The 25,181-nt window shown below is 36.6% G+C and overlaps 1 pseudogene; it reads right to left on the bottom strand.

Annotated features, from left to right (window-relative positions):
- Positions 1-21,369: 21,369 nt before the first annotated feature.
- On the bottom strand, positions 21,370-22,235 carry LOC113777891 (annotated as a pseudogene).
- Positions 22,236-25,181: the final 2,946 nt, after the last annotated feature.

Consider the following 25,181-nt stretch of genomic DNA (forward strand, 5'->3'; position numbering starts at 1 on the left):
AATATGTAATATAAATATATTTATAAATGTATAATTAATATAAATTATAAATTATAAATGAATATTATATAAATCTATAAATTATAATTTATAAATATATATTAATATTATGTATAAATGTATAATTAATATTATTTGTAATTTATAATTTTTATTGTTTAAATATTTATATACATTTATGTGTTTGTAATAAATTTATAAATATTTATAAATAAATATATTTATATAATTATATAAAAATACAAAAATATATTATATTGTAAATAATACATAGTATAAATATAATATAAATGTAATAATTGTATAAATTATAAATGAATATTATATAAATGTATAAATTAATATATTATAAATATATATTAAATTTATGTATAAATGTATTAATATAATTAATATTATGTATATTAATATAAATGTATAAATGTATAAATGTATTATATTATACATAATACATAATATTAATGTATATTATAAATATACATAAATGTTAATATAAATGTATACAAATGTATAATTACATAAATATGTATATATAAATGTATAATATATATTATATATATATGTTAAATATATAATATTTAAATAAATGTATAATTACATATTTATATTATATATAATTTATACAAATATATAATATTTATACAAATATATTATAAATATATAAAAATATAGTTTGTAGGGGTTTTTTGCATTAACCCTTTATGAAATGATTATTACGTGATTATTTATCTTATAGAGTACAAGATATACTTTGCTATAAATGAAAAAATAAAGATCCAACATAATAATCATTTTCAAATTTTATTTGTTTATTGTAATTTATTATAATTAATATACATATATATGTACATTTACTTTTATTTTTGAAAAAATTTTGACATAATCTCCCCTTAAAAGTGGACTAAACTCCATGCCAGCAAATCCAAAATAGACCACAACATTTAATCTAAACAATATTTCCAACAACTTGTCCACATAGGTATCATAAAACTACTACAAGTCCCACACATTTTCCTCCCCTACACTTAGAATAATATTGAATAACACAAGCACACAATTAGAGTTTTGAATATCAATGATGTCCGAGTTTTCCATGAGTACCACATCCTCTGGGTTTGTGTACTCTTTGTGTTCGACGTGGCTGGGCTGGCATCACTATATCGACTTGAGTAATTTGTGACTCAAGTCTAGCATCCAGTGCTTGGGTACCTTGGCCTGCATCTGTACCTCCCACATGTTGTTCACCACTGCCATGATGTAAGTCTGTATTGGCCGTGAACTCCGCCATAGACACTGGGGACCTAGAATGACCAATAGGTCCCGTAGAGGTGCCCTGATGCTCGGTAGCCTGTGAGCTAGTATCAAATCCAGTTTGGACGGTGGGTTCTGGTGATCGGAATCTACGACGCCGTCCACCGCCATGCTGGCCTCCGTGAACATTCCTAGGAGCTCTTTCAATGCGACGCGGGTCTGCTGGCTGTGGAATTTGCTGTGGCACTCGTGGAGGGTGAAATGCAAGTCGGGAATACTCCCCTACAGTTTTCAATGTCATGGATGCAAAGTCCTTCATTGCATTAAAATAATTCGCGTGCTGTTCGTCACTCTGTGTTATAGAGGTCTCTGCCATGTAATACACCTGAGTCATAGCATCCATCTGGTGTGCAAATATTGGGATGAATAAGGATTAATAGAGTTAAATCTATATCGACTTGGATGGGAATCTATTTCATTAATTGTAAGAAAAACTTACCAGATATTGAGCTCTGGCGCTATCACCCTGAAATCCCTCGGGAAAAACGAGCTGCCTAGTAGGATTTGAAACATACTGCACTGTCCGCTCGCGATACCACTGACGATACTCATCGGATGGATATCTAGGATCTTCAGCTACAACACCGTCTTCCACATGAGAATGACTATCAGTCCAGACATCAATATATGCTCCATGTGTAGTTACCCAGTTCTGATTTCCCTTGCCACGACGATCCAAAGAATGTAGTGCTGCTTGATTTTCGGTCAATCTCAGATCAGGCACGGGTTGATGATATCCATAACGCGATACGGAAGATGTGGCTCGACAATTTCCCAACATATGAGATATGTGACAGATCTCCAAATATCGCGTCCTGCTGTACAATATGCAGGCAGAGAAACAAGAACATCCTCCGAATATGGCTGCCATATGAACTGCAAGACAATAATTATTCAACACACATTAGTTTTTAGAAAATTTCGGCAGCATTTTTCCTATAACTGGACGAAAACTCCCTGCCAAACACAACAATTTTTTTACCAAGGACAAGTATCATCTTGTATATGTCCAACTAATCTAAACAAATTATTTACATCTGCTCAAATATAAACAAATTAGATACTTGATAATACATTGCTATTACGAAGTGATAAGACTTGAAGATCACGTAGGCCTGTCAACTGATCTCGAAATATGGACACAACATGTCTCGCTACTCTGTGTAGATCAAATTGAACATTTCACCTGTATTCAATACATCATTACTCTTTATAACTCCCCAACGTCTCGAGTGTCTTATCATTTTTAGGTGCATATATATATATGTCTGATATACATACCGAGCTCCATACGGTCCAGGATAGTGCTCTAACGGTTGCACTCGATCAGGACGCATTGTAGGTATCTGTTCCCACGCCCATAGCTGGAAAACAGTTAGATTTGAATTCGATGGACTTTGATGTTGTAGTAAATTAACAGGTACATAACGCCAAGATACCAATTAGGGTACTGTACCTGTAGCAAAACTAATGGTCCGGCTATAGCAGATCTGAAGGGAGATGTTGCAGCACACAATGAACGATACAGAGTCGCTAAAACCGCACTGCCCCAACTGTATTGTCCAACAGTTTCCAAGTCTCGTAATAATGGCATATACAATAGCGGGACTTTATTACCGGATTTATCGGACAATAAGTGACCCCCTAACAGAAGAAGCAGGTATATGCGGGCCCGCTGTCGACATTGGACATCCGGGGCATCCGGTGGCAGCTCTAAATCTAATACTCTAGATAAACACCCCAATTTGAGCCGTTGTCCATCAAAATCGGACATCATTGGAGAGAAACCAAGCAACTCCTCACATAAATTTCTCCACTCCTCAACGCTATGAGATGTATCTATCCCTGTAACTGGAGGTCCATCTATGGGTAGCCCCCACAGGACCTCTATATCTTGTAAGGTAACCGTAGTCTCCCCAACGGGGAGATGAAATGTATGAGTCTCGGGCCGCCACCGCTCCACTAAACTAGTGATCAAGGCATGGTCAATCATCATATATCCACACTCTAATACCCCTTCAAAACCCGTCAATCGAATATAATGCCGAACAGTTTCGGGAATAGGTGTATGCTCCCAAAAACCCCTATCACATCTCCTAACATCCAGCTGATCACCCACAATATGCCCGTGAAATATAGAATATGCCCGGTGAACTGAACCTGCTGGTATAACATCATACACAAATGGACCCGGATGTAGGTCTGGCTGTATAGGGATGTCTGCCATACCAAAAATAGTATCTGCAAATTGCATAGGTGAGAGATACGACCACACACATTAGGGTAGTAGAATAGGAGATCTAGATGCGAATTCATATTATATCGACTTTAAATATGCGAAACAGCTCAAAATAAATCAGAATTATAATATCATGAAAATGTTTCATCCAAAAGGTATCACATATAATATACTACTTCGAAAATCCTACCAAGGTACGAGGAGTACAATGGATCTATTGGCTAAATAACAAAATCAAGCTCTAAAATTAGGGCAATTTCTTCTATTGTGGCCCGACTGATGACAATTTGTACACCTTCTTGGTTCCTCAGGGTCTCTCTCATCCATCTCATTCCGAATTCTTCTAGCTCGTACCCTTCCCGCCCGACGGGCAACATATTTACTTCTATCTGCCTGCAGCTCCCAATCTGGTTGGAGCCAAGTATCCCGATGTGGCAAAGGGTTAAACTTTCCTGAATACTGCACTGCCCATCGCCTTTTTGTGAACTGAGGGTCTACAAGCGCTCCTGGATTATCCCTTCGGTGCCTGCACACAGCCAACACGTGCGAACAGGGCAGTCTGTAACACTGCCACTTACCACAAGAGCAAGTGTTTTCAAAATATTTGACCGTTTGTGTATTACCCCCTTTGCCATCCACACGTCGGCCTGTCACAACTTTATACACCCCGGAAGAGCCATCGAATTCAACAACCCTGTGACATCCCGCTTTCTGATCCGAATTCTTAAACTTCCGCCATATCTTAGGAGGAAATGGATTACGGCAATGTCTGGCCTCCTCCCTTCTTGTTTTAAACAACTCAACTGTCCGATGAAAAGTCAAATCAATACAAGCCCGGATAGGCAAATGACGTGCTCCTCTAAATACATTATTATAACTTTCGGATATGTTGGTTGTCAAAATACCCCACCGATGCTCACCGTCATGTGTTAGACACCACTTTTCGATTTCAATGTTAGACAGATAAGTCCATGCGCCTGGAAACGTGCTCCGCAATTCTCGTTTGAATGCCCGCCACTTGCGCAATTGTCTGGCTCTTCCCATTGCCCAACACAACCTTTTTAGGTGCAAACCTTTGAAGTGAGTCATTAGGTTACTCCTAACGTGTCGCAGGCAATACCTATGAAATGCCAAAGGTTCCTGCCAATAGTCAAAATGTGTCATGGCATGAATGATACCATTATGCCGATCTGAAATGACACAAATAGGACACTGATCACGGGCCACGTGGTACCTAAATTGCTCCATGAACCAAGACCAACTAGAAATAGTCTCTTCGTCGACAATGGCATAAGCTATTGGAATAATCCTGTTGTTGGCATCTTGCGTGACTGCAACAAATAGTTTGCCTTTATATTCGCCACGCAAATGCGTGCCATCAACACATATAACCGGTCGACACATGTGAAATGCATCAATAGCCGATCCAAAGGCCCAAAACACATATTTAAATGTCTTCATGTGATCCGTACTATCAGAACGGTGCAACCACCTGATCACAGTACCCTGATTTGACTTCATAAGTGCATCAACATATCTTGGTAGGTCGGCAAAATTGACATCCCAAGAACCAAATACAAGTTCAATAGCTTTGCGTCTGCCGTACCAAGCCTTTTTATAAGAAACATCCACCTTCAGCACTTCTTTAACATGACTTACTATGCTCTTTACTTTGTACCCAAGATCGTCTTCAATGCTATGAACAATGTGTCTAGCAATAACCGACGATGTGAGGCTAGCATTGCTATTACTGATCAAATCACCTAGACAATTGTGATCGTTCACCCACTTAGTTATTTGCCACAATCCATGTGTCTTTTTTTTCACTGCTCGGACACACCAGTCGCATGGAGGTTCCGATGAGTCGGCCGCAGTGGTGAAACTCCTTTGAACTGCAGATTTACATTTGGCAACCCAGGTGTTACTCTTACTCTCAAAAACCCTGAACTCCCTATTATTATTGATAGACCACATTCTAATAGCCCTGCTCAGCTGTTGTTTGCTTTCAAATCTCATATGCATCCTTATATTATTATTCTCCTCACTGAATATCACAATGCGCTCCAACTCACTTTCATCAGTGAGATGCTCGTCATCATCTATGTTTCCAAGATTAGAGAAAAATTTCAATCCTCGTGGAGCATATGAGAGGTTTCCAGATGCATCAAAGGGCTGATGGTTCTCGACATCCTGGTGGACTCCACGTTGTTCAATTTCGCCATCTGAGTCACTGCCTGACACATCAACCGACTCAGATTCCTGTACATCTTCCACATCATGCTCCGAATCATCAGCTAGGGGGCTGTTACAATGACTTGGACCGGCAGTGAAATCCAAGCCATAACTACCAATATGTTCCGGTGATTCTCGATCTCTAAAACTTTGAATCGAGTCTAGGCCTTGAACAGATTCAACATCCGTCCTTAAGCCTGATGGAAGACGTGGCTCTAACGAATCCCTAACACAATCCCCCTGGGTCAATTGTGATACCGATGCTGTCTCAGGTACTGCTGTATTAAAGTTTGGTCGAAACCTTGTTGGATCCATGGATGCATGGACAAGCGACATCATCGGACCACAATTGGTATTTGGTGAAATGAATGTCCTGGTGACTCGAGGATTTTGGAATATTTCCTCCTTTTCGATATAAAGTTCTGCGATGTATGGAACAATTTCGTTCCATACATCATACATTATCTCCAGAGTTTCATCATCCACCACTGGGGAGACATTATAAGAGCTCCGGCCACAAGGTTGGCGGAGAAATATATTCAACTTGAACAACCCCCTATCGACCCCCATTTATTGATAAATTCTATCCACCAACTCATCATATCCAATTTTGGATCGTAATGAGAATGTACAGTTGCACGTACGAGGCAAGTAACAAATTGACCCATTCTCGTAGTGTATTCTACCTCCCCAATAAAGAGACACTCGCACAGGTCTTTCTATAGACATACGTGTGAAAAAATCCCTATTTTGGAATAAAATAAGTTAACTCATGTGGTACAAGAATATATAACAAATAACAATCCCTACTTTTTTATGTGGTCCAAATTTACCACTGAATTACCCAGGAAAAATGCAACAAAATAGCACAACCCACATCATTTTTTCATCCAAATTTCACACCAAATCTAAACTTTGCATCACATTCAACTATGTAGGTATAGTTTTATTATCCTCTTATTTTTTGCATATATAATGGTTAGAATGATGAGGATAATTTAAACAGAGGTTAACGTAAGAAGACTAAAAATCGAGAAAAGGGGTGTTTAGGGAATTAATAATAACTAGAATTGTCAAATCATAAATAGTTTATATTTTCCCACTGTTTTTAGCAAAAGATATAGGTTCCAAATAGCGATACTAAATATAGGATTGATATAAAAGACAAAAGTAGTGGAGCGGGAATATTAAGTATTTTCACTTCAAACCTTGCCTTTACCTCCATAAATGTTAGCTTTAGTAAGGGGTGTGTAATATAAAGTTCGTACACAGGGTTTAAAAATTTGTAAGGATAAGGGTGCGTAAATTCAAGTATAATTGTTTGAGTAGTTCTTGTCATTAATAACAAGTTGGCATGAAATTAGCCCCTTTGTAGAATATCTTTTTTTTTCATCACAATTTAAGAATTTTCTCATATTTTAGTAGTACAAGCAAATGTGATACATGCTTGTCTTGTATACATATTTTTAGTTCTATACCTAAGTTAATATTCCTTCTAACCGCCTATACATTATTACGCATCATGCCAAAATGTTAGTCAAGAATTCCTAATTAAATGGAGTATAAGTTTATTAAATGTAGGCAGATATCTTGTTTTATTTAACGTTTCCAAGCACCCCCCCCTTTTGAGTCCATATTGTCGCCAATTTGTCTTATTATACTCTTAAGGCAATAACTAATCAAAAACACCCAAAAATATTTTAAAAAAATTTTGACAGAGTTTCCCCTGTAACTGGCTAAAAGTCCCTGCCAACCAACATAGGCACATTGATTTTCAAACAATTGAGAAATATGAGATAATTTACACCACTGCAAATACGGTAGAATAATTTCATATACAATAATTTCTTATAGAAGACAAGGAACTGTGATATTTGACAAACCTACAATAATAATATAATGTATATAGTAGAGTGTGAAACAACAATAATTTCTTATACTCCCCTGTCAACCAACATAACATGCAATTAAAAAATATACTACAGTAGAGGGTCTCACTTTACATTCATGAATTCACCATAAAACGAATCCAAGCAAAGTTCAAAAAATTAGAACATTAATATGACTACAATTAAATCTACTTGTAAACTACATGACTTACCCAATGATTTGCCTCAGATTCTGAAGATGCACTTGTGCGTACAACTTCCTAGTGGTACCAATCAAAGCCTCTTCAAGTCTCCTAGCTTGTGTCGAAAACTTTGTATGCACCTACATGAATATGATGGAGATCACAGAAAACCAAGATAAGGTACTGGAGCAGAGGATCTGGGGTGCAATGAGGGATTTGTTCAGATGAACCACCTCGTTCCCGTAGATCTTGCTTGTTCCGATATACCTTTTTGGATCTATTCCCCCAATTTCAAAGAAAATATGCGTTGGTAAACTAAATAACATAGGTATAGAAAACATACTTATAGAAAATAAAAAAGGTCTACGAAGGGGGTTACTTTGGTGTCCTATTCCGACAAGGGAGGTGTTCGCATTCTATAAATGCGATCTGTGCTAGGTTCGCATTTCTCATATGCGAGTCTTACAGTTTATGCTCTTTACCATTTCTTTCATTTTTGATGCCCAACAATTTAACTATGGCTTGAATCTGATATATATAGCATCATTTTCATATCGACAATTAGCAAGTAATGGTTATAGTCAGTCCATTAAAAAGAAAATAAACAAAAAAAGTTTTGCTGCTACCAAGCCATATTTTTAATTACTTTTCCTGAGTAAAAGCAAAATGTATGAGCACAAAACCTGAACTCGCATTTCACAAATGCGAAAATCACATTTATGGAACCAACTTCACAAATCACCCCCTTTGTAGAATAATTTTTTTTTTTTCATCACAATTTAAGAATTTTCTCCAGAGTTTGCAGGAAAGTGTGATGGATCCTAAAGCTAGCATGGATAGCATGAGGGTGCCAGTACTTCCAAGTACAGATGCCCCTAGTAGCAGTAAAAGTAGAAATTATACTAGAAGCTACTCAGATACCGTAGACTATGATAAAACACATAGCAGTCAAATGTGTAGACATTGTAATAGCATGATAGCCCACCAACTAGGCAGATCCTCTGCTCCATTTCTGTAAAAAAAACTGGGCAACTTCATGAAGCCTATCAGACCATATGCTTAAGGAAAACTTTAACTAAGTCCAAACCTATAAACCAATTAAGCAATACTGTAATCACCACATGCGACAACTAATATCTTTGAGGCAGGGTGTTTTAGACTAAATACTAAGAAAGCCAGGACAAAGTTTCTTTGCAGCTTCGGCATGGCTTCTTAAAGATTTTATTTTTTTGGTAGGCTAGCTAGCTACTTAGAACTTGGCATTAACTAGCTATGGTTCTTAGATTGCTGCTTTTCCTTTTTTTTCTCTTTCATGTTTCTGGAATGCAATATTGATTGCTGTTTTTCCTTTTTTTCTCTTTCATGTTTCTGCAATACAATATTGATCCACGTTAATCCCATGTTGCCTCCACATGAAAGCAATAGCTAACTGCTAACCTCCAGCAAAATTAATCAAAATAAAAGAAAAAGTATGTGGATGCAACCGCATTGTTTTTCTTTTTTTCGTAAAAGACTGACCTCGCATTTGTGAAATGCGAAGTATCAGAACTCGCATTTCACAAATGCGAAGATCACAAGTCTCAAAAATTACCCCCTTTGTAGAATAACTTTTTTTTTTCATCACACTTTAAGAATTTTCTCCATAAATGTTAGCTTTAGTAAATGGTGCTTAATATAAACTTCGTATACAGGGTTTAAAAATTTGGAAGGATAAGAGTGCTTAAATTCAAGTATAATTGTTTGAGTAGTTGTTGTCATTATGGACTTAGATTTTTTTTTTCCAACATTTGATTTGTCCAAAACATTGTTACACCATTAAGGATAACTTAATAACAACTTGGCATAAGAAGATTAAGTAATTAACATGCTTCAATTGCAAAAATGAAAAATGAAAAGGATAGACAAAGAATTAATGGATAAATTCGAAAGTGTGTAAATAAATTGTTTTTATTTTAATTTTTTGTAAGTGCATAAACAAATTCTTACTCCATTTATTTTTCAAAGTACAGACAGCAACAGGGGAAAAAATTCAAAGGATAGCATGATCTTAAAAGTTATATCAGATTTACTTGCTAGATCTTTAATTGCTAGATCAAAAAAAATTTATTATATGAGGATATTCAAGCACTCCTGCGCATTGTGTGCACGTAAAAAGATTCCTGTCTTTTATGAATTTTCATAGCATGATTCATCTTTAAGGTATCTGACATGCTATCTTCTTTATTGTCTACATTTATCATTACACCAACCGAAACTTAGGACAGCCCATTCTTGTAATCAACCACAAGAAGAAACTTAGCTCCGATAACAAGCAATGTACAATGTCACAAATAAATTGCCAACCGAAACAACAACAATGTCCAATAAATTACCAAATCATAAAAGCCACTTCAATTCGTAAAAACAAAAAATCCCAGAAAAAAATTAAAACTCAGAAAAAAAAATCTTACCTCTTATGCTGTTTCTGGTGAAAGGAATGGCAAATGGAGAAAGACGGATGCCGGGCTTAAATGGAGCTAGCTACCAGAGATGGGTTCCCAAAGGGGAAGCTTTGCAATGGTAGAGAGCTTCCGATGACAGCTTCGGACGGGAAGAAATGCCGCCTTTCTGGTTTCGCCTGAGAAGAAACGCCGCAACTCTACAACATTGCAGAGCTTCCGAGGAGAAGGCCGACAGATTCCGACGACAAAGCTGTGGCTCTGCTTTCCGATGACAAAGCTCAGACCAAGATAATTTTGAGAGTGAAAGGCTGCACGGAAAGAGTACAGGTAGCCATGACGGAAGAGAAATGCGAAATTGGGAAGTCTTATTGATTTCAAATTGAGTACCTCGCATTTATGAAATGCGAGGTCCCTAATCTCGCATTCTCCTAATGCGAGCTGAGTAAGCTCGCATTTGGAGAATGCGATCTTCTTTTTCTTTTTTCGTGAAAAGAATTACCTCGCATTTGTGAAATGCGAGGTACCTGAACTCGCATTTCACAAATGCGAAGATCACAAGTCAGGAACCAACTCCACAAATTACCCCCTTTGTAGAATAACTTTTTTTTTTCATCACAATTTAAGAATTTTCTCCCCTCGCTTTTTATTTATACCCTCGACCAAAACATGTGATTTTGTGGGTCTGAGAAATTTGACACAAACCTTTCAACTTCCCATTCCACGCATGATCTAGCAGACTAGGACTTCAAAAACAAGAAAGTACAGTAGAAGCAACCAAACTCCTATTCCATGCATAAATGCATGGATGGTGACAGCGGGGCACATATCCCACTCATCGCTCAGAAATGGGATCGGAAAGTTCATGGAGATGGCCAGCATGAACGCCGTGGAGGCTAAGAATATGGCAGCATGGTCCATCATAAGAGATGCTACCTGGATGCATCTTCGTATATACATAGACACAATCACACAGAGAAAGGACAGCTCGAGAGCTAGGCAAAACCAGTTAAAAGTTATTGGAAGTGGTTTAGGAGTTTGGGGAGCTCGTAGGGTAGCACCCACAGCCGTAAAACAAACTCCTACGATTGATAATGGCAATTGTATCTTCATGTAAACATAGGTATTGGTTGGGGGTGGCTGCTGGTCAGTGGGATGTGTTGCATTAGCCTGGGTTCCTTGGGTAGTTGGCAACTGAGGTGAGGACGGGGACTGTTGTGGACTGCCTGGTCTCCGAGTTAAGGCTCCAAAGGCAAAGAGATGGATGCGCTTGACAAGATTGATGACAAAGAACAAGAAATTCATCATCGTAGTAATATTTTAGTTCTAAGGTTGAAGGAGGGAGGGGTTGAAGTAGATGGAGGTTGAAGCTGCTTTATATAGGAGGTTTTGAGAAAAAAAAAAAGAAAGAAAAGAAAAGAAAAAGAAAGGGTAAGTGTTGAGATGCCTTGAATTAGATTTTCGACCTTCGCTGAGTTGTACGGGAGTCTCGCTTATATATATACACCTTATTTTAGTTTGTAAACTATTCTGATTACAACCCTAATAAAATCTAATTTCCCCCAAGTTGTTCTTGTCTGTTCTTCTGTTCCGCTGCATCTGTTGCAACAATAAGAAAGGACGTTTCGACTTTGTGAAAACGGGGACGAGAAAAATAAAGCGGAAACTATTTTTCTCCATCCTTGTTTTTTCTTTTTTTGGTTTTGTTTTCCTTTTCTTGTCCCTCCACAACAGCTTCAGAACTGAAGGGATCTTTCATTCCTAGTCCATTCTGTTTTTCTCCAAATCTTTTGTTCTGCTTTTCCCCCACAGCTTCCTTTGTAGTTCCTTTCTTTCTTTTCTGTACTTATCTTTTGTCTCTTTTTAATTATAGAGCTGTAAATCCAATGATAGGTTTGAGAATTGAAAAGATTTAATTATCGACAATTAGATACTTAACCATGGCATGTTATCCACATCCAAGAAAAGAAAAGACGAAAATATTACCAATCATTTAACATCTAATCACCTGCTAAATAATTACGTAGTTATTTAGAGAAATAATTAGATGGACTAGCTATATCTAGAAATAACACCTTTTATGTCTCTCTTTAGCGTTTTACATAAAGTATTTTTCTAATGAATGCCCAATGTATGTAACACATTTAAAATTCACCTAACCTACCATATATATACACATACTAATAATTATTACCCTCTCTTGTATTTCTATACTTTCTCTACTTAATCTTATTTATCCTCCCTTGTAGTTATTTATTTTTCATAATTAATTTTACATTTTTAAAAATATGATACCTGAAATATATATATATATATATATATATATATATTAATGGGTATTCAATAGACACTTGTTAGACAAAAATCATACATAAATATTCTACGCGTACATACTCTGACTCATTGACCGCATGGCACTTAACTATACCACAAGATATATGAGTGAGCTCATAAACTGGTAAAGGAAAAAAGAAAAAGAAAAAGAAAAATGAAGGCAGAAACAACCTATTCAATCTTGAGCTTATGCTAGCTTACGAGTCGTTCCATATAAAGTTTTTGTTCATGGCATATTAAATTAATCATATGAAGTCTAATTTATTTCTATAGCATGCTTGCTCAGTTGGTGTATGTATACTAGTTTAGGTGTGCCCAAATTAGTTGATCATTGTATACTTTAAAAAGAGCAGTGAGATGATCATTAGATCTCATGCCCGCAAATTGTTGCCAATTCCTACCGTATGAAGTAAAGATATCGTATGAAACATTATTCCACTTCTTATATTTCTGGTATTAATTGATCAATCACTTGTGGCAGGACCATTATTTGTACCACATTTAATATCATCCTATAAATATGTTTTGGGTTTTTTTTATGTTGATATTTTGATTTAGGTTGGGTTTTTTTTCATGTTGTCGTTGATTTAGGACAACTTTTGATTTGTTTCCTTACATATAAATAGACGGATGTGCTCGGCAAGATTGATGACAAAGGTCAAGAAATTCACAAATCATCAGAGTAATATTTTTGTGGTAAGGTGCAACGAAGTTTCCATTTTCACACTCGAAGAAGAAATGTTGAATTTCTTCGTTCTCTCTCTCTCTCTGAATTTTGCTGTCAATCTAATGACTCGTTAACATCTTTGAATTGTTGAATTGTGGCGCACTCTACGTGGCTTTCAGATTGTTTTAGCCATTGAATTAAATGCATGTTCTGAGACGGTTGAGATATGGAAGCATGTACGATATAAATAAACACGGTATCCCTCGCTCCTCCAAAGTCTTCTTAGTCATTGAACAAGTTGGCGTAGTTGGACTGATGAATTTTTCCTTTTTTGTGGGTCCGCTTGAATTGGCTTATGTATGGCTTTCTTTTGGAGTTTGAAGGCCGACCACTGAGATGAATCTTCTGGCTTTCTTTTGGAGATGAATCTTCCACAAATGAAATCTATAGTCATTGGAAGATTATGAGGAGAGAAGTTAAAAGAGCACCATGTTTTCCAGATGCAGTTCAAGAACAAAATTATGAGGAGAGAAGGCAGCGAGCTGCTTTCTTTCAGGAAGTCATCATGTCGACTATTTTTAGGCTTGTCCGTTCACTGTGTAATACAACACAATTTGGATATCAGGTTACTCCTAGTGGTGGAAGACACTACAGTTTACCTTGATGTCAGTCAAATAGGCTTGGTTAAATCACGATAGAAAAGTAATGAGCGTGTTACATATTGGCATTGTATGTTTGTAATGAATCGACTCATATGTAATCATAATATTACCAGATAAGGCATCAGTATTCTTTTATCTGTGAGGAGGAGCCATTTTGCTTTCTTACTTGTACTCCTGAGCAAGCATTATGGCAGTACCGCATCATCGGTTATCACAGGGTATTAATGGCACTTTTATGCTATTGAACTATTACATATTATCTTGAAGCTCCAATTTACAGGAGATATTAGAAGAAAAATAGCTAGTATATCAGAGCTTTCCTGCGCTTGCTTACTTCATCAGATGCTCTATGATAGAAGGCCTAGATTTAAATTATACCTGGGTTCAGATTTGTACGTCCAGTGCATTCTTGCCCTACCATTAATCAAGTCTTTATGGCACAAGATTCGTGGAATTTCAACTTCGATGTTGAATTCAAGTTTCCTTGAAGAGGTCTCTTTATTTTTTTTCAAGAGAATAAAGTCAATCATGGCTTCTTTTTTTTTTTTTTTTTTTTGTAAAGTCGGATTATGGTTAACAATTCTAATTATTCCCAATTTCTTGTCCACATCCTTTCTTCTTTCGTTGCATGCACTGCAATAAAACCAATCTTCAGGTGCAGAAATTCTAGTTATTGACACTAATTTTCTGCTCTCTTTTTTTTCTTCTTCTTTTTTTTTTTGTGAAATAAATAATTCAGTGCCATCAATCCAATGATAGGCTTTACAGTCTTCATAACAAGAAAGATGCACTTACATATAACCAGATATTCAAATATAGCATGATGTCCACATTCCAAGAATGGAATGGTACGACCGTGGTAGTCATAAAACATCCTTGAGACAACAACAGCAAAAACAACAACATCTGCCCTGTTTACACGGATTCGTAAAATACATGGATAACAATCCTTTCAAAAACACACACACAAATGAAAAGACAAAGCGAAAAAGCATGAGCTTAACTTTTAGGAGAATTTTGGCGTCGCGAAGATGTTCGAGCATTTCAGAGAAGTACGTCCTGGCAAGCCCTGTTTCAGCCAGGTAGATATGTATATAAAAAAAAACAAAGTCAAAATATGCTGTAAAATGCCAAAAAGAAAAAGAAAAAGTTAATAAACAAATACCTGAGCAGGAGATTCAGCGATTCGCAAAGATGATTGCGAGGATTGCAACGATGTAGAGTGCGATGGATATCCCAGTGAGCGGAGCCGGAAAAGTGACTCCAATGGCTAGCACGAATGCAGTGGCGCAAAAGAAAATTGCAACATGTGCCATGATAAGAGATGCCGTCTCGTAACGGCGGCGGATGTAAACGGAGACCAATAAAGCAAGAACGGCCAGCTCCAGAAGCATGCAAAACCAGTGAAAGGTTGGAGGAAGAGGTGCAGTGGTTTGGAGAGCTTGCAAGGCGGCGCTAAAGGCTGCAATACAAACTCCAATTACCAGCAACGCCCATTGCATCTTCATCACATAGTCGACGAAGTTGGGGTTCTGATCATCATCGCCATTATTAGGTTGCCGGATGGTAGGCAGGGACGGCTGTTCCTCAAGTTGAGATACTGCACCAGGTTGGAGTTGGACTTGCATGGTTGGCGACTGTTGGGCGGCCCCGTTTCGAGACTCCCACCATTTCCATACCGGGAAGCCGCCCTGACCCTGAGCGAAATTCTTCAAGGTCAAGAAGAAGTTGATAGCTGCAAGCCTGAGTTCTCCCAGCATTTCTGAGACGGGTAATTCTCCGGAAGAAAAATTCTCAATGGGTTTGCCACCTCTGTTGTGTTGCACCTCAATTTATATCGTCGGACAAGCATATACATAGATTCTTTGCCTTGTGGGTGCGTTCCCACGGAAAGGGTGGTGGCCCGGTGGGCGCCACAGACACCAGGACTGGAAAAAATTACACACCACTTCTGTGCTGACTAATCGTCGGAAAGTTTTAGGTGAAAGACTGTAGAACAAAAGTACTACTAAAACGATGACTTGTTCTCAAATTTAAGAGTGCCAATTGCATTCAGGCACCTGTAAGTGTCAATCTATAAAACAAAACACGTGGCCATGTAGCCATGCATGTTAATTTCTACAATATCCAATGACAAAACACTCCTGTGAATGTGAGTGCCGATTTTGGAGCCCCACTCTTCTAATTCTACCACATTACTATTTAGCTAATCTTCTAACAATACGCAGGACCCATGCGAACACTACCTTCACTTGACAATGACATGGTGAAGAAAGTGAATGACGATGTTCGTATGAGCTCAGATCTTCTTGACTTTCTTCACCAGGTCATTATTATCAAGTGAATGCCAATTTTGGAGCCTCAACCTTCTAATATTCTACCACAACACTACTTAGCTAATCTTCCGAGAATACGCAGCACCCATGCGAACACCACCGTCGCTTGACAATGACCTGGTGAAGAAAGTGATGACGATATTCGTATGAGCTCTAATTCTCCCATATTATCGCTTAACTAATCTTCGGACACTATGCATTGTCAAGTGAAGATGGTGTTCATATAGAACTATACATATTATGTATAAAACTATACATAAGTCGTACTTTGTCCGCATCTTCACTCATTTCAACTAATACGCTATACTTAATCGATCGAAACATTAGGACCTTTTTTTTTAGCAGAGACTTATCTTTAGTTTTTGTTCAGGCTTCCAACACCAACACCTTTGGAGAAAGACTTGCTCAAGAATCAACAGAAGTAAACTCCATTCCATTGTTTTTCTCAAGTAATGCAAAACAAAGTTAGATAATCTTTGTTAGACTTGTAAAATAACTTAAAAGTAATCGTGATTTTTTTGGTTTGTAAATTACAGAAAGACTTTATTAGACTACTATCTGCTCTAGGCAGACAATGTCAGATCTCTATTTTGATATATAAAAGCAACTCATGCATCTTGTTACAAAATGTATTTACGTAAATAACATATGATCAATGAGTAGGCTTAGCCTATTTTGGAAAGGGAAGAGCATAAATATAATGCACTACTTTGGTTTAGTCGTGAAGTTTGACTACAATAAAAAAAAATGAAGAAAGCAAGTTGTATCCTAATAAATAAATAAAACATCAAAAAAATGAATTTTTAGTTTGGGTTTACAATGCATTTAAATTAATAATGGTGGGAAGTTATTGGCCTTTGTTGTCTAAGGAACCAATGGCATGCAGTTTCTTCCTTTACCCTTCGTAAAGATTTGATTCGAGGCTGACCTACTCCAGGTGCTGATTCTGCACAGGTGTCCTCGTATAAAATATCTCATACAGTATATGGTGCTATTTCATGTTTGACTATTGAAAGGTTTTTTTTCGGAGCAAACCCTCGGGCCTGTTTTTCCTAATCCATTTTTTTTTTGAGATGACGTAATCTATCCTATACTAAGGGGGAAGGGGCGAACCTAATCTATTTTTCCTAACTCCTGTTGAGGCCCCTTAATGTATATTTGCCACACGTCTCTGCTTATCACGTAAATCTCATAACTGGTGAGGCAATGGTTGCAAGCTAGCATTGAAAGATATACTTTTTCTTGAACATTGAATAATACCCATTATTTCACTTGGTTCCATTGAAATCAAAAGTACTAGTTTTTGCAAATTAAAAAAAATTTATGATAACTAAAAAAAAAGAATAATGAGTATTATTTGAAGTAATAGTTTAAAAAATATTTTTCTACGATTATTCAAAATTTTTTTAATTTATTGAATTGATACTTTTGATTTCAATGGAACCAGGTGAAACAACGAGTATCATTTGATATTCAAGAAAAAGTATATATCTTTCAATGTAGTAGCTTGCAACTATTGCTTCAGTGATTGCGAGATTTACATGACAAGTAAGGACACATGGCAAAAAATATCAAAATGTGGCTCAATAGGGGCGGGGAAAAATGGAGCCGAGGATCCGCTCTAGTTTTTTTTAGGGTAGTTTTGACTCTAATGACTGTCACTAGAACATTGTCCCTGTGGAAGTGACCTAAACTTATCAACTAAACTGATGTGTGTTGGTATTTGAAGTATTTATGCTGTTGTTAAAGTTCTAGTATTAAGTCAAGTATAAGATACGTCATACGTATTTAAACTCCTAGTATAAGGCAAATAGTTTACTTTTAGGTGAATCACCATATGCTAACTGGTGAGCTAATATGTATTGGCATTGGCAGCTCGTATTGTCAAAGCAAAAAATAGGATTAAGAGCAAATTTCACTTTATGAGACAATTTTGTCCTTTCTTATATTAAGAATCATTATTTCAACTAAATCCTCTAATGCCCATGACAAACCTTTTTTTTCCTTTTCCTGTTTCCAACTACAAAAATGTTTTATTCTTGATCATCATGATATCCACAATAATAAAGCTGCTATCACTGCCACAACCATTAACCTCCAATCCAGTTTCATCTAAAAATTTTAACAAAAGCTTAATCTTCCCTAATTGAAATTGACAAACATCCCATTTGACTCTTTTTTCCAACCAAATAATATGCAAAGTTCAACAAATAAAAGGGTGATTAAATACTTGGGAAAAAAAAAAACAGATGTCTTTTGGAGCCCATTTGTTTGTTCTTTCTTCATGATCATTGATTTCAATTCTAGAAGATGAAAAAAGAAAAAGAAGTGATATGCAGAATTGGAGGATATTGACAAAGTTGCCAACAGGAATGAGAGGAAAAAGGAATTCATGAGGTTCTTTTGGGTTCCAATTTGGTGCTTGAGTTTCTAGTTGGGGTGTTTGTGGTTCAGTTGTTTGGGGGAAAGGAGAACGAAGATGATAAGCATTGTGGAGTAGATAATAGACAAGGAATGATTGACTGATAAGATGTAGGAGGAGTAATTAAAATTTAGGAGAGTTTCATTTGAAACCCTAAAATTTTGAAATTTAATTGCAAAACGTTAAGTAAGAGCAAAGTTGTCTCGTGAATAAAAATTTGATCTGAATCCTAATTTTTGTTCTGACAATATTACTAGCCATTGGCATTTAATGTATTTATGTTGTTGTTAAAGTTCTAGTATTAAGTCAAGTATAAGGCAAGTATAAGATACGTATTTAAAGTCCTAGTATAAGGCAAGTAGTTTACTTTTGAGGTGAATCGCCATACGCTGACCGGTGACCATCTGTTTGTTTTGGCACCTTCTTTAGAACTTTGACAATTAAGTGCCAATTTGTCATTGTCTAACTTTTATAGCGCAATGTCCTGGAAATTTCTGCCCTAAATTAAACTTGTGTCTAAATCCTCTCATTAAAAGAAAAGAAAAAAAGCACTCTGTTTAAATCCAATTATTAAACAAATAGAAAATTGTAGTTTTAGTACCCAAACTTTAATGCATGAGCAGTTTTAGTTTTCAAATTTTGGACCAAAACAAATTTGGTACCTAATCTTACAACTTTTGAGCACATTTAGTACCCTTGATGAGTTTTTTTCCCAATTTGCTATTGGAAAGAGTTACATGATAGACACATGTGTGACAACTATTTTATAAAAAAAGTGAAAAACGTAAATATTCTTCTCGTACTAAGTACCAAATTTAAGGACTAATAATAACACGTGATTCAGTTATGCAAAAACGAAACAAATTTAGAGTAAGAAAAGCTCCTACGGGCAAATAAATCACAGACTGAAAACTATCCATCTTCTATCCCCACCTCTTCTTTATTCCCATTTCCTCATATGAAAAAAAAAATTTACACTCTTATTTCAATTGACACTTTATGAATTCAACCATGAAATTATAAGAAAACTTGGTGAAATTTAGCCTCTAAGATTCGCCTTTTTAGTTTGTGATTTGCTTGTAGGAGTTTTTTTTCTTATGTTAAATTTGTTTTGATTTTAAATGACTGAATCACATGCTATTATTAGGCCTTAAACTTGGTACTTATTGTCAGAAGGAAATTTTACATTTTTTTGTCATTTTTTTATAAAATAGTTGCTAGACATATGACTATCACGTGACTCTTTCCAATAGCAATTTGGGAAAGATCCGTCAAGAGTACTAAATGCGCTCAAAACTTGTAAGATTATGTACCGGATTTTTTTCATTCAAAATTTGAAGACTAAAATTGCTCATTTGTCGAAATTTGGATACTAAAATCGCACTTTTCTCTTTTTGTTTAAATAAACTTATACTCGCTTAAATAATTCTCACCCAAACAATTCACAGTTCACAAGCAGTGCACAGAAAAATCAAAATCTTCCCCCAGGGCCAAGAGAATTTTTTTTTTTTTTTTTTAATTCCAACTTTTGCTGCCAATGCTGTCCTGGACTGGGGTCTCGATCAGAATGAGGCCACAAGATTTTGGGCCGGTCCATTCCATTTTCATAAGTAGCCCATTATTCAACACTGCTCTCCAAAAACCAAACATCACAAGCCCTTTCATTCAATACAACACGGAATTTGAAACATGACCCCATGCTCTCAAGATAAGGCCCATGTAGCTTTTTTGCTCGAATCATCTGTTCATTTTCTCCTTGTTATTGTTTTCTTCCTGATTCATTTTATGCGGCAAACTGTACAGCTGCCAAATATATGTGTACGAATTTAAGGTAGCAACGGTTGCTAGTATACCTATTTCTAAAAGGTTAAGAGTGAAGATTGGTATAAGAAAGAAAATGTTAAGACTGAGATTATATCATGTATATCATTTCTGACGCCATATGCGTGACGCATAAAATTTTGTTCTAGGATAGAATTGGGCCTAGATTTAAATTATACCTGGGTTCAGTTTTGTACATCCAGTGAATTATTGTTCTTCCATTAATTATGCAATTAGAAGTTGGTGTGCCCTAGTATATGATTATAATCTTCTCACATGTATAAGGAATTTTGAGTAGTGTTTATAGCTGTAAAATGTAAGTGACTAGTTGTGAAATGTAAGGGTCTAAAACAGTTATCACTTGATAGAGGTGATTAATCAAGGAACTCTGACTTGTTTGATAAATCATTTGAATGAGCTACCTGTCAAAAGTAATTCCTTAAATGAGAAAAACTCACCAACTTATGATTAACAAGAGTGATGTAGTTTGGTAATTCGCTAAAAGAAAAAATTGAGTTTTTATGGCAGAACATTTGTGGAACATTCCGAGTATCAGCTTCGATCTTGAATTCAATCATGGCTTAGGCTTAGTTTGGGAGTAGATGAAGGAAGAGAAGAGAAGAGAAAAGATAACTTAGAAAAGAAAGGAAAAGAAGAGAAAAGATGCATATTTCGTTTGGGAGTTCAATGAAAGAAAAGAAAAGAAACATATTTCCCTTATTTGAGAGTTGGAGAGATATGGAAAGAAAGGATTTTATGAGAATGCAACTTTACATATTTGCCCTTTCAATTTTTATTTTTTTAAATTTTTTTTGGGACACAAAACTTAAGAAATCTCTTATTACCCTTGAATACATTCTGCTTGTCCTTTGGAGTTATTACTGTATATCACAATTTAACTCAATTATCCTTGCAATATTTAAAATCATAAATTTGAGGAGTTTCTCATGATTTAGACTGCTGAACGGCGGACACAACTTCACCAATGCTCTTGAAGCTTCGTCTTTCTTTCAGAAGCAAATTTGCAAAGGTGAGAGCTTGCCGTTCATAATTCGCACGTTTCTCTGGCTCAGCTATTGATTCGAAGTCTTCAACATGAGCCACCCCAACAATTCTCCTTGTCATTTTTTCAGCATCAAATCCAAGACTGTCATGGAACAGATCTTCCATATATTTCTGTTTTGCCAACAGATGAATTTCTGCATTATTAAAAATTTCAGGCAGATATGCCTCACCAGGGCCATCCTTGTGTTCATCCCAGAAAGCAGTAAACTTTTTATAAAAAAGATTCCACGTCTCTTCTATAGTTTTCAATATCCACAGCTTATATTCCTTTCTGTCATTTCCCTCATTTGCATGTTCATCTTGTGCAAAATAAGCCAGGATTAAGTTTCCAATAAGAGCTCCAACATCAAATCCCATCGGCGCGTAGAAAGAAAATTCTGGATCTATAACTTGAGTAGAATTGCTAGTAACCATGATAGAACCTGTATGAAGGGTCACCATGGATGAGAGCTTGGGTTCTCTCACAAAATTTGGACTTCAACTCTGCAACTTCAAGCTTCAATATATTATCTTGCCGAACTGCCTCTGCGTCACTATCAAGATAAGGAGAACTCAATAAAATGGAATGCAACCAAGTGAACTCAAAATATACATAAACCAGGATTATATGGAATGCAACTTGGTTTTCCCGTAGCATTCAAATTTCCGAATCCACATGAGCATTTACTCCTGATACAAAAGAAATTCTATCAACTTCTAAGCAAAAATATGGATCCAATGATCTACATAATTTCAAAACATGAAATGTCCAGTGGGTAATTGGAATCATCTTCAATTTCCAAAATTAGCTTGTATCTTCAAAAGTATTTTGAACATGATAACATGCTCATATAAGGTAACCAGTTAAAGTATTTTCAAAAGTATTTTCTTCCCTGCATATAAAACTGAAGGAGAACAAAAATCGAGCCGTTAAAACATTCATCAAGCAATTTTGCTGGAACGCCCGGCAGTTGTAAGGTAACCAGTTCCATTTAGAAGAGAAAAAATTCCACTTTAAATCCATTCCAATAGTTGTTGAAGCAATTTTACTAGACAAATTATTTGTAAGGTAGAGAACTAAAAGGCGCATGTTAGCCAGAGCAAATGGTTGATGCTTTGGAACTAGCAAAGTTTCCTCAAATTAACAAACATTAGACAAACATAAAGAATTAGTCCAGAAGAATTAACAAACATTACACAAAAGTTTACATGGCCACACTTTGACAAATATTGACATGCAGCCAAACACTCCGTGTTCATCATTTTACAATTTGAAGCTTACACAGGCAAATAAACAAATAGAATGTATGCATTTAAATTTCATATTCATGTACCACCACTGAAACTTACATTTACCATAACCATGCAAGATATAATCACAAATCAATAATATAAAAATCAAGATTTCCCACAGACAAGAATTTTATGACAGAAAATGAACAAAAAAATTTAGAATATAAACAATAACAATCTACACAAAAAAAAATCCTTTTTTCATAATTCTCTAAAGAAGATTGAGCAAAGAAAGAAAGAAAGAAGAGATTGAGTTGAAGAAATACCTTTTGTATTGAATTGTGGGTGTCGAACGGAAGAAAGCCAAGTGAATCTAGTTGCAAGTATTGAAAGTAAGAGCTGAGAAAGCCTTGCACCGGTGGTTTTACAAATGAATTTTAGGATATAATGGGAATAATAAATTTTTGTCTCAGCTTTTAAAGGACAAAATTGTCATATTAGAAATGTCTTTTGGCAGCCCAAGTTGTTTCCGTCCTTTTCTTCCCACTTTTGGGCGGAAAAATTTTCACCGGCTGGAGGGACTCCTATCCGTTCTTTTCTTTTCTCTTCTGTCCATGTTAGAACTCCCAAACGAATGAAACGGTACGGGTTTCTCTCAGAATCTTTTCTTTTCTGTCCTTTTCTCTCCATCCAAATGAAGCCTAAAGAAAAACGTCGATCATGGTTAACAATTCTAGTTATTCCTAATTTCTTATCCACATTCTTTCTTCTTTCGCTGCATGCACTGCGCAATAAAACCAATCATCAGGTGCAGAAATTAAAATCTCCGTATATTGACACTCGAATTTTCTGCTCGCTTCTTCTTCTTCTTTTTTGTGAAATAAATAATTCAGTTCCATCAATCCAATTAATAATAGGCTTCACACTCTTCAGAACAGGGAAAGATGCACTTATATATAACCAGAAATTCAATTATAGCATGATGTTCACATTCCAAGAATGGAACAGTACGAACATAGAAATCATAAAACATCCTTGAGGGGAATTATGCTACTGGACTAGTCGGCAAATGAAGTACGTGACTTGCATATTTCCGACAACAAAAACATTCGTAAAATACATGTATAACGACCCTCCCAAACACACACACACGCACAAATGAAAAGACAAAGCGAAAAAACATCAGCTTTGAGCTTAACTTTTCGGAGAATTTTGGCGTCATCATATCAGCGAAGATGTTCGAGCATTTCAGAGAATAACAGAGTAGTACGTCCTGGCAAGCCCTGTTTCAGCCATGTCGATATGGATATAAAAAAAAAATTCAAAATATGCTGAAAAATGCCAAAAAGAAAAAGAAAAGGTTAATAAACCAATACCTGAGCAGGAGATTCAACGATTAGCAAAGATGTTTGCGAGGATTGCAACGAAGTAGAGTGCGATGGACATCCCAGTGAGCGGAGCCGGAAAAGTCACTCCAATGGCCAGCACGAATGCAGTGGCGCCCAAGAAAATTGCAACATGTGCCATGACAAGAGATGCCGTCTCGTCGCGGCGGTGGATGTAAACGGAGACCAACAAAGCAAGAACGGCCAGCTCCAGAAGCATGCAAAACCAGTGAAAGGTTGGAGGGAGAGGTGCAGGAGTGCGGAGAGCTTGCAAGGCGGCGCTAAAGGCTGCAATGCAAACTCCAATGACCAGCAACGCCCATTGCATCTTCATCACATAGTCGACGAAGTTGGGGTTCTGATAATCGCCGTTATTATTAGGTTGCCGGACGGTAGGCAGGGACGGCTGCTCCTCATGTTGAGATGCTGCACTAGGTTGGAGTTTGACTTGCACGGTTGGCGACTGTGGTGGGAGTTGTTGGATTTGCACGGTTGGCAACGGTGGTGGGAGGAGTTGGGCGGCCCCGTTTCGAGAATCCCACCATTTCCATACCTGGAAGCCCTTAGCGAATTCCATCAAGGAGAAGAAGAAGTTGATGGCTGAAAAAGCCTGAGTTCTCCCAACATTTCTGAGACGGGTAATTCGCCGGAAGAAAAATTCTCAATGGGTTCGCCACAACTCTGTTCTGCTGTGCCCAGTCGACCACAACTCTCGTGTGGCTTGGCGTATTTATACCGTGCACAAGCATTTGCACATTAGTTTTTTCTCTTTTCTTTTTCCTTTCTAATGTTGGTCAATTTATTTAAAAAAAAAAAAAGGACAAACGGAAGGACCACCCAAATACACTGCACATCGATTATGGCTGCCAAGGCCAAACGCAACCCTTAGAAAGGGGGTCATCATGGAATATACCCAAAAATATTTGGGGATAGCCAAACAGTTCCATTTTGAAACCATATAGTAGTAATCAAGAAATTCAAGCTGA

Source organism: Coffea eugenioides, chromosome 7, assembly GCF_003713205.1.
Source record: "Coffea eugenioides isolate CCC68of chromosome 7, Ceug_1.0, whole genome shotgun sequence".
NCBI classification, from domain to species: domain Eukaryota; kingdom Viridiplantae; phylum Streptophyta; class Magnoliopsida; order Gentianales; family Rubiaceae; genus Coffea; species Coffea eugenioides.